Source organism: Aquarana catesbeiana, linkage group LG05 (genome assembly GCF_042186555.1).
Source record: "Aquarana catesbeiana isolate 2022-GZ linkage group LG05, ASM4218655v1, whole genome shotgun sequence".
In the NCBI taxonomy this organism is placed as follows: Eukaryota; Metazoa; Chordata; class Amphibia; order Anura; family Ranidae; genus Aquarana; species Aquarana catesbeiana.
Window position 1 is genome coordinate 308,797,988 of NC_133328.1, and position 11,512 is coordinate 308,809,499.

The window sequence follows — 11,512 nt, forward strand, 5'->3', positions numbered from 1 at the left end:
AGACATTGAGGTCTTCTATGGTGTGGTCCGATTGTGAGAAATGATGTCCCACAGGTGTGCATAAACTGTCTTCTTTATGTTCTTTGATGGTATGTCTGTGCAAATTCATCCTTGCTTGCAACTTCTGTCCTGTTTCATCAACATAAGATCCTTTGCTGCACCTTTTGCGTTGGATGAGGTACACAACATTACTTGAGGTACAGCTGTAAGATCCCATGATATTGAAGGTCCCATTTGTGTGTGTGTAACACTTTTGGATAGATTTATCTGGTTGCATAGTTTGCAGCGTTTTTTATTGCAGGGTTTGCTACCATTATTTTTGACTTCATAATCAGAGTGAAGTTTCCTGCTGATTAGTTTGTGTCTGAGGTTGGGTGGTTGTCTGAAAGCCAATAATGGGGGTTGTTGGAATATTCCTTTCAGAGTTTCATCCTCTGTTATAATGGGTTGTAAATCTTTGATTATCTTTTTGATCCCTTCAAGTGCTGGGTTGTATGTGGTGACTAGAGGTACTCGGTTATTTGTTTTTTTCTCTGTGTATTGGAGGAGATTTTCTCTTCGGGTTTTCAAGGCTGTGTTTATGCTGTTGTTTATGGTTTTGTCTTTGTAACCTTTCTTATGGAAGGAGTCTGCCAGTGTTCTGAGATGTTTATCTCTGTCTTCTGGGTCTGAACAAATTCGGTGGTATCTGATGGCCTGGCTGTGTATGATGGCCCGTTTGGTGTGTTGGGGGTGAAAACTGGAACTATGAAGATAGCTGCATCGGTCAGTCGGTTTTCTGTATATTGACGTGTGTAGCTTGTCATCCCTGATGTATACTGTAGTGTCCAGGAAGTTGACATGTGTGTTTGAATAGTCCATTTTTAGTTTGATAGATGGGTGAAAAGTGTTGATCAATGAAAAGAATTGGTTTAGATTTTCTTCACCTTCAGTCCATATCATGAATATATCATTAATATAGCGATAATATCTGTATGGCTTTTGTTGTATGCTGTTCAGAAATTTGTCCTCCAGGTCAGCCATAAATAAATTTGCATATTGGGGTGCCATTTTGCTTCCCATAGCAGTACCCATACACTGGAGATAGATGTCATTATTGAAAGTGAAGTAGTTGTGTGTAAGAATGAATTCAATGAGCCGTGTCACATCCTCAGCAGTGTATTTGTGGTCTGGTGAGGATGATAAGAATCTGTGACATGCAACCAACCCATCCTTGTGAGGGATGTTACTGTACAGAGATTCTACATCCATAGTGACTAGAAGTGTATTAGGTGGTAATTGTTGTATATTGTTAAGCTTGTTCAGAAAATCGGTGGTGTCTTGCAGGAAACTTGCAGTGTTCATGACTAAAGGTTTTAACATGTTTTCTACAAGGCCTGAGATATGTTCAGTAAGTGTATTCATACCTGTTATAATGGGTCTGCCTGGATTTCCTGGCTTGTGGATCTTGGGCAGCATGTAGAAGTCTCCAATTTCTGGATTATCCGGAATCGCATTGATGAGTTCTGAATGTAGGCGGCTTGGCATTGTCGCAATGAGACCTTTTAATTGCTTAGTAAAATCCTGGGTCGGATCATAATCCAGTTTTTTGTAGTAAGTAGTATTTGCCAGCTGCCTCTGGCCCTCTTGTATAAATTTGTCTGTATCCATCACAACGACTGCTCCCCCTTTATCTGCTGGTTTGATGGAAACTTCACTCTGATTATGAAGTCAAAAATAATGGTAGCAAACCCTGCATAAAAAACGCTGCAAACTATGCAACCAGATAAATCTATCCAAAAGTGTTACACGCACAAATGGGACCTTCAATATCATGGGATCTTACAGCTGTACCTCAAGTAATGTTGTGTACCTCATCCAATGCAAAAGGTGCAGCAAAGGATCTTATGTTGGTGAAACAGGACAGAAGTTGCAAGCGAGGATGAATTTGCACAGACATACCATCAAAGAACATAAAGAAGACAGTTTATGCACACCTGTGGGACATCATTTCTCACAATCGGACCACACCATAGAAGACCTCAATGTCTTAGTTCTTAAAGGGAATTTCAGAACTATCCAGGAAGGGAAAACGTTTGAACTAAGAATGATACTTGTTTTTGACACGAAGAATAATGGCCTGAATTTAGATATTGGTTTCCTTACACATTATGCTAAAGTTTTATGACTGCTCTGTGATTAGTATCCCCCCCCCTGCATTCCCCCCTAGCTCTCCCTCTGTCTTATCTCACTAACTCTGCTGCTATCTTTATTACCATTGTTAGTGAAATTTGGTTGTACGCAGAGCACACAGCCAAATCTCCTGTTTCTAAACATAATAGCAATTTCGTCTAATGAAATAAATGCAATGCATCTCACCTTTTGATCGTATCCATCCTCTGGTGTGTGCCCCAGCCATCCAACAAGACAAAACACATGGTTCTTACATTCTCATCTCAGCAAGACTGGCCTTTACAGCCCTGTCTGCCTCTTTTATTCAAAAGACCACAAAAGCAATCACAAACAGGAAGCCCTGGCCCCAACAGCCAATCATTTCCTTCACAGGGTGTGACCTCAGCCTCACAGGATGTAAGTGACCATATAAGGATTTAACAACAGAATACAAAACAACCAATGAACAATGACTACAGGACATGATACAATATACTAAATGACGATGACTAAAGTTCCTTGTGCATGGGAGATTATCTGCAGGTATACGTCATGGCACCCCAAACATGTTGATCAGGCATACCAGGGGTGACAAGAGCAAAACACCTCTAAACCGATAATGTCTTTGCAGAGCGAAAGCATTCCCACCAGACGATCGTTCTGTGCATTGCACAGGGGCCCTTTGCTGGCGGACTTGTCCTCTCTCCGCAAACACTTCTCTCCAAACACCAGGAAGTTTTCCACTACCTAACAGGTCTCAGCCAGCGTCGGACTGCTCCAGTCAGCTCTTTAGAACGGGCTGTGGTTGATCAGACACACTGGGAGACTTATGACAACATATTAATATAACATTTTCCACAACAGTCCCTCCTCTTGTCATATGATCCCATGTGTCCCTCGATGAATCCTGATCTTCTTCTTAGTCCATAAAAAGTAAAACACGGCTTGACATGTAGACTCTGTTGGAGATGACATGGTGAGCTGTAGTAGTCGCCGGTCGGTCTGGGATCTTCTGTGTCTTGTACGTGGGTCAGGCTTTGGTGCATCTCATCAGGGAAGATGTGGTCATGTGCTCAGGCTCTGGTCATGCGTCCAATCAGGCAACAGGAGCACCTTATCATGGCATTCCTCTACTCTTTGTAGTTGATCCGCTTCTTGCAGTGGCTGGTGTGGTCTCATCCCTCAAACTTCTTTACAATGACCCAGTCACCTGGTTGGAAAGAATGTAAACTGGTTATTGTGTCAGGGTCCAGGATTGACTTGTGAACCCTGTGGTGGACCTTTTGAAGTTCATGTTACAGTGATTGCACCCACCCCATCAGCTGAGAATGTAGGTGACAGCTAATGAGGAAAGTACAATTCTGTTTTTGGTTGACCTTCAAACAAACCTCATATGACAATAACCCAGACATCGGGACTGTGGTCACTGTATACATCGGGACTGTGGTCACTGTTTAACCTGTGCGTGGCTTACAATCTGGGGTGTAATACCTGGAACCAGTGACAAAAAGGTTCTTAGCATCTGGGACGGGAGCCTTCTTCACCAGACTGCTGCTTGCTGATTCAAATTCTATCAAAGAAAGACAGTCTTGGCACAAACTTGGTTAGAATTACAAAGGTTAGTATTGTTGGTTTGAAAATGTGTTATTCTCACCACTCTCATCCCCCCTTTTCTTCCCTCCTCATTACAAACTGGAGGAAGACATGCAGGGTTTAGAATGGTGCAGAATAAACAGTGAAATAGCCTATGATACTTTTACCTTCTTATACACCTGTACACACACTTCCAGAAACTCTTTGGACCTGAAAAGATACTTATAAACAAAAGTTATTACTCTATCCTTCAAAGAATGGTAAACAATACAATATTCATGTACATTGGTAAATTGTCACTGACATTCCACAAAACCGACAATAACTAAACCCTCTGTAAATCTTACTTTCACGTTTTTTTTTTTTCTAAAATACAACAGCCGCGACACGCAAGAGGGCTGTCACGGGAGGTTCAAACATCTTGTTACCACATACAAACAATGAGACAAAGAAAAACATTTAGGTACAAATGTGGGGGAGATATTTCATAGTTCCCAAAAAAACGAAAAAAATAAAAACGACCAGATGGAATGCTGCCTTCACTCTTTTAGCGATAGAAAAAGAATACATTTTGAAAAGCACGAGAGCATTTCAAAATCTTTGCATGGACCAGCCACACAAAGTTCAAAAACAGGCCTGTGTATTTTTAATCACACAAATGTATACTACGCATCCATCAACTCACTCAATATCACAGATTTCTGAAGCCACAGCTGAACTACTTCCAAGGTATTTTTATTCTGGGGTCTCGTACCTCCAGACATCAAAAGTACCTTCCAAAGGAATACACCTTACTGTACCCTCTGACCATATCTGCCAATCTTTAAGGGGTCTCATGTCCGGAGCCCCAGACACAGATCTCATGTGAAGTGCAGCTGTCTGACTGGTGTGGAGCCTCATTTTTTTCCTCCAACGCATGGACCAACATTACCCATGATGATTCGAATCGCTTATGACGGTCCCTGCATCCAGGGCACCCTTGCACTAGTTTTCGGATCAGTACTGCTTAGTGACTATTTTTACAGTACTGGCACCCGGCGTTCTCTGATTATTTTACACGGCCTCCCGGTGTGCTAGCGTACTAATCCTCACATTTACATGCTCTACAACCGGTTATCGGCAGCCCTATAAATGTGTTGTCTGACAAACTACAAAGCACCATGAAATCCTCCACTATTCAAAACAATCTTATGGCTTCTCTCTGTACCTTGATATTACAACAATTTGGATGCCTCCTGTTTGCTCTCTACCCAAAACTGTATTACAGTATAAACCTTAATATAATTTAATAATAATAATAATAATTTTGTCCTTCCAAACACAAGTCAAAAGACCCCAAGCCCCTCCCACCAACTTCCTGTTGCACACCTGAGTAGGAAGAGGGAGGGGGAGGGGAAGCCTCAAATAGCTTCATATTTTTTTCCTTGTCAAAAGAAGTTTATTGAGTATACAATGTTATAAAGATACATAAAGTAAGTTTACAAGGATCTATAAAGTAAGCTCATTGTTTTACAGTAGGGTTTCTATAGGTAAATATAATGAAATTTCAAATATTAAACATTGGGTTTACGTAAACCTAAATTAAAGATATATATCATTTCCTTAGTTACTTTTGTAGGTATTTAAATGATTTATACCTACTATACATATTGTTTACAAGTAGAGTGTATATAGGTCAAATAAATTCTGATAATGAGCTTTAATCGTAAGGTGGAGAAAAGGAAAGAAAAAGAAGAAAAAGGGTTGAAAGGTAGAGGTATGGTCTACAAGGTTGTCCCGCCCGTCAGTTTATTATTCTTTTTAGTTCTCTTTGAAGCCTTAGAATGGGTGTCTCTGTAAGTCATTTAATCTGTTACCATGGCAACAGGACAGAGTCATTGAAGTTTGACAGGAACTGTTGTTTTATCCAAGGATGCCAAAGTTTTTCAAATTTTGGAATTTGATTTTGATCGATGGCTACCATCTTAGCATGGGACATTGTATTATTCATTCTGTGAATTGTTTCTGCTAGTACCAATGTAGGAGATTTCCATGCCTTGGCCACTGTTTGTTTTGCAGCCGTTATTAGTTGGATCATAAGTTTGAATTGAGAGAGTGTTAACCATTCCGGTTTTAGATTAAGTAAAGTTAAATATGGATCTGGTTGTATTATTTTTTTAAATATTTTAGATGCAATCACGAAGACTTCCTTCCAGAAGGTTTGGATTACTGGGCACGTCCACCATATGTGTAAATATGTGCCTATTTCTGGGCATCCTCGAAAACAAAGAGCTGAGGTATTAGGTGAATATTTTGCCACTCTAGCGGGTACAAGGTACCAGCGAGTTAGGACTTTATAATTTGTCTCCAGTGCTAAGATGTTGGGTGAAGATGACTTAGATGTGAGCCATATGTTAGACCAGTCCGTGTCTTCTAAAGTTTGTCCCAGGTCCTCCTCCCACCTCTGAACGTAAGAGGGTCTATTAAGATTTGCTACTCCATATAATTGATTATAAAGTGATGAAATTGTACCTTTAGCAAATGGATCTTTTGTACAGATTGATTCAAAAATGGATAATTGGGATAATGGTGTATCCCCCTTTAGGAATGGTGTATAGAAATTTTTGATTTGGAGATATCTAAATATCTCAGAGTTTGGTAGATCATATTTTTCTCTAAGCGATGGGAATGAAAGGAATGATTTAGATGCTATGAAGTCATTTAGTGTCTGAATGCCTGATGTTGTCCAAGCTTTAAAAGAATTTGGGTAGATCCATGCCGGATAAAAGGCCGGATTTCTGATAAAAGAAAGGAGAGGATTGTGTGGAGATTGTAACTGATATTTGGTTTTTAGTTTATCCCAGAGAGATAAGAAGCGTTTAGTTATGGGATTATGAATTTTAAAGCGGTCTTTAGGATCAAGCCATAATAAATTTGATATTAATAGAGGGTCATTTTCTGAAGCCTCTATAAATACCCATAATGGGATTTCCTGTTTTGCATGGTATTTGGACAGACTGGCCAAATGTGCTGCTCTGTAGTAGTTAGTAAAATTAGGGTATCCCAGGCCTCCTTTATTTTTGGGAAGATGTAGTGTGTGTATAGGTATACGTGGTTTAGAAGAGCCCCATATAAACGAAGTTGCTCTTTTTTGTACTATTCTCAAAAAATAGGAAGGAATTGGAATAGGGAGGACTCTGAATAGATAAAGCAATTTGGGTAGAATAGTCATTTTGATTGCATTAATCTTCCCTATCCAGGATAAAGGAAGTTGCGACCATTGTTTTATTAGATTTGTGATCTGTCTTAATACAGGAGGATAATTGGTTGAGAATAAGTCAGAATGAGATGCTGTTAAATGAATTCCAAGATATGGGATTGATTTTTCTGCCCATGTGAATGGGAGTGCAGCCCTAGCCGGGATCAATTCCATGTTTGTGAGTGAAATATTAAGCATTAGGCATTTCTTAGGATTAATCATAAGGCCGGATAGGGCTGCAAATCCATCAAGAGCTGGTATTAAGTTAGGACCAGAGACCTGTGGTGATGATAGAAAAAGTAATATATCGTCTGCAAATATACATAATTTGTGTGTAATACCTCCTACTTCAATGCCAGTTATAGTTTGGTTTATTCTGATGTATTGGGCCATGGGTTCGAGTATAAGGGCAAATAATAAGGGAGATAATGGGCAACCCTGTCGGGTACCTCTTTCGATATTAAAGGCTTCAGATTTGTATCCAGCATATTTTATATAGGCTTTGGGTTTATTATATAATGCTTTGATCCATGTTAAAAAGTGGGGTCCAAAACCCCATTTTTGTAATGAATATTGCATATATTGCCAGGATACTGTGTCAAATGCCCTCTTAATATCGAGAGATAGAAAACATAAAGGGATTTTCCGTTTTTTAGCAATATGTGCCAATAACACTGCCCTGCGTATATTATCGCCTGCCTGTCTATTTGGCATGAAGCCTACTTGATCTCTATGTATTCATTTTCCTATAATGCTATTAAGGCGTTTTGCTATTATTTTTGCTAATAATTTAATATCGAGGTTTAACAGAGAGATAGGCCGATAATTCACACAGGAAGTATCATCAGAAAGGGGTTTTGGGATCATACAAACAATTGCCATTAGTGTTTCTTGCCGAAAAGAATGTCCATCTAGAAGTTTGTTAAACGTTTCAGTGAGAATGGGAGAGAGTATTTCTGAGAATGTTTTATAGTATAAAGCCGAGTAGCCGTCTGGGCCTGGTCTTTTGTTAAGTTTTAGGTCTTTTATGGCGTTAGCAACTTCATCTATAGTTATAGGCTCATCCAAACTGCTTTTTTGATTCTGAGATAACTCAGGTAAGGTTATTTTTGAGAAGAAGGATTCAGCCTCTGTAGGATTAAATTCATTGTTTGTCTTATATAAAGTTGCGAGATGTGAGTGAAATTTATGGACTATTTTAACTGGATTACAAGTGTAAACATTTTTTGATAATTTCAAACGTATTGGTTTGAAAGATTTGTTAGTTGAATTTAATGCCCGAGCCAAATATGTACCTGGTTTGTTTGTATTCATGTAGAAATTGTGTTTGGAGCGTTTGAGGGATTTATCAACTGACTCAGTGAGAAATAGATCGTATTCCAATCTAGATTTTTCCAGATGAGATTTTGTACTCTGAGATGGATTATCTTGAAATGATATGTAGGCTGCATTAAAATTGAGTTCTAGTTTTTTTGCTAGATTTTTGCGTTCCCGTTTAAATAGTGCCATTTGTCTTTGTATTGTACCACGCAAGACAGGCTTATGAGCTTCCCACAGTGTTATTGGGGAGATGTCTGTTGTATTATTAATTGATATGTATTCCTTTAAAGCTTGTTCAATGGCCATCTGATGTAGTGGGTGTTTGAGCATTATGTCTGGTAAGTACCACGTTGGGTCATGCGCTTTTGGTATGGCTGAGGCTATAGTAGTGTATACTGCATTATGGTCAGACCACGGAATCGGAATTATATCTGATGCAATAATTTCTGGTATCATTCCTATTGTTAGAAAAATATGATCTATTCTGGTGAAGGTTTGATGAGGGTGCGAGAAATAAGTGAATTTCTTTTTCATTGGGTTACTTTCTCTCCATGAATCTACCAGATTGTATTTGGAAAGAAGTTGAGAAAAAGGTAATCTAGAGGTTATTTTGGATGGTGTAAAAGGTGATTTATCTAGAAATGGGAGGAGGACCTGGTTCGAATCCCCACACATTATCACTGTTCCTATTTTGTGTGTATTAATCACTTGTAATATATGTGAGAGGAATGGTGTAGGTTGTTTGTTAGGAGCGTAGTAGGAAATCACCGTGATTGCTGTATCCATTATATAACCCATGAGTATCAGGTATCTACCTTCTGGGTCTTTAATTTCTGATGATAAGGTGAATGGTGTGGATCGGTGAAATGCAATTAGAGTTCCCCTTTGCTTGGTACAGGCAGAAGCCGTGTAAATTTGTTGATAAAAAGGAGAAATATATTTTGGAGTAGAATCTTTGGTGAAGTGTGTTTCTTGGAGGCATACTATGTGAGCCTTCTTGTTATGGAAAGTACGGAAGGCTTTGGTCCTTTTTTGAGGGACATTTATTCCCTGAACATTCAGGGAAAGTATATTCAGTGGTGCCATGGCAATAGATCAAATAGTTTTGACTTACTTTTTGTTATGCAGAGCTGACTGCGCAGATCAACCTGTGTGGACTGAAGAGATGAATAGATAGAAAAGAAACCAGTGAATTCTGGAGTAAAGAGTAAACAAAAAACATATGAGATTAGATGATACATTGTATAAATTATTTTTTGCAAGTAATCACAATTTACCCGTGAAAGAGAATAAATATCTCTCTCAGGGGAATAAGTGCCTTCGTCACACTCCCACATAATATGGTTGGGAGAATGAGGAGGGCTAATGGGGGTACACGGATCTTCCGCTTACAGGAGAGAAGTGCTATGTCAAAAGACATCAAAATGATGTTTCATTAATTGGAGTGCAGAATATAGTTTTTGTTGAAATTATTTATTCCAGGGTGGTTGTATATGGTTAGTCTTGCCCTAGGCTAAATAATTCAGTTAGAAAGGTACTGTTAATAACTTTGGTATTGATGAAGATAGTTTGAATTATTTTGGGATTTTAACCCTTTTAGAGTAAACAATTACATATTTTATTCATATGCAACTGTTTAGATATGTTAACTCATAAAATTGAGGTTGTATTGCTTCAGATTAGAATAAACAAAAACATAATTCTAGGAACTAGTTAGGTACTAATATATTTGTTTTAAGAAAAGAAAGAAAAAGCTTCCATTACTTCTGGATTATTGAACATATTTGTCCTAAAAAGTAATAAATCTATTGTTATTACCTGATAATATATAACTGAACAAGAATTTCCTTATTTCACTTATATATTCTAAGGCTATATGAATCAGAAGTAATAAGAAATATAACTGGAATGTAACATGATCCCACACAGTGTGTGACTATCAGAATGCAGTTACATTCAGTTATAAATATAGGTTTTTTATAGAGAACCATCTCTTAGTATAATAAATGAAGAGATATAAGGAATTAGGATGTCAGTCCATTGAATCTTCTTGGTCCATGGATGATGTGGCATAACGGCCTCTTTTGTGAGAATGATGATTCCCATTTTGTTCTGAAATTTTCTGAGTGCTGCCTGAAGGTGAAGATGATGCCATTCTTCTGCGTGTGGGAGTGTTGCTGCTTGTGGGTTCTGTCAGATTTAATTTTAAAAGGGTTTGTTGTAGTTCATCTGCTGATCTGCTTCTGTAAATTGTACCTTGGTAGTTAAATCTGACTGAAAAGGGGAAGCCCCATTGATACATAATGTTGTGGCGTTGCAGTTCCATTAGTTGGGGTTTCATGGATCATCTTTTAGTAATAGTAAGTTGGGATAGGTCAGCAAAAATTTGATAATTGTGTCCTTGAAAATTAAGTTCCTTTTTTTCTCTTGCAGCAATTAGTATTTGTTTTTTCGTTCTGTAATAATGACATTTTGTGATTATATCACGTGGGGGTCCATCTTTCTTTTTGGCTGTGAGGGCTCTGTGTACTCTGTCCAGTTCTAAACGTTCAATAGGGATATCTGGCTTTAGTTCTTGTAATAGAGCAGTAATAGTAGATTGCAGGTCTGTCACAGTTTCAGGTATTCCCCTTATGCGCAAGTTTGAACGTCTGGCTCTATTTTCGTAATCTTCGAGCTTAGTTTGAAGTATTAAATTCTCTTTTTTTAATTGTTCCAATTCTGTTATATTTTCTTGGGTTGTAATTTCAATTTCATCCATTTTTATTTCTAGGGCTGCGGTGCAGTTTCCCAGCTCTCTTATTTCTTTGGTTAGGCTTTTTGTTATTTGGTCTGAGGTTTGTTTTAAAGCCTTATGAAGCATCTTTTCAAATTGTAATAATATTACTGGGGATGCTGAGGAGGTTTGTGGAGAAGTTTGTGAGAGGATTTGTTCTGTATCTGACTCAAATGGAGAGTCTTGCTGTGACATTTTCTGTCTGTGAGAGCGCCCTGATGCTGTATCTTGTGAGGTGACTGGAGCTGCTTCAGCTGCAGTGAGTGCCTGTGAGCTCTTTGTGAGGTGATTTTTATTTCTGCCACGGTTTCCTCCCAGTACCATATTTCCTGCCCAAACTTTCACAGTTTGTTCCCAGGGGCAAAAAGGTTCAAATGGATACCTTTTGAGCCTGCAGGCTCCGCTTTGTCCTTCTCTTCTCTCCTCAGCGGTGT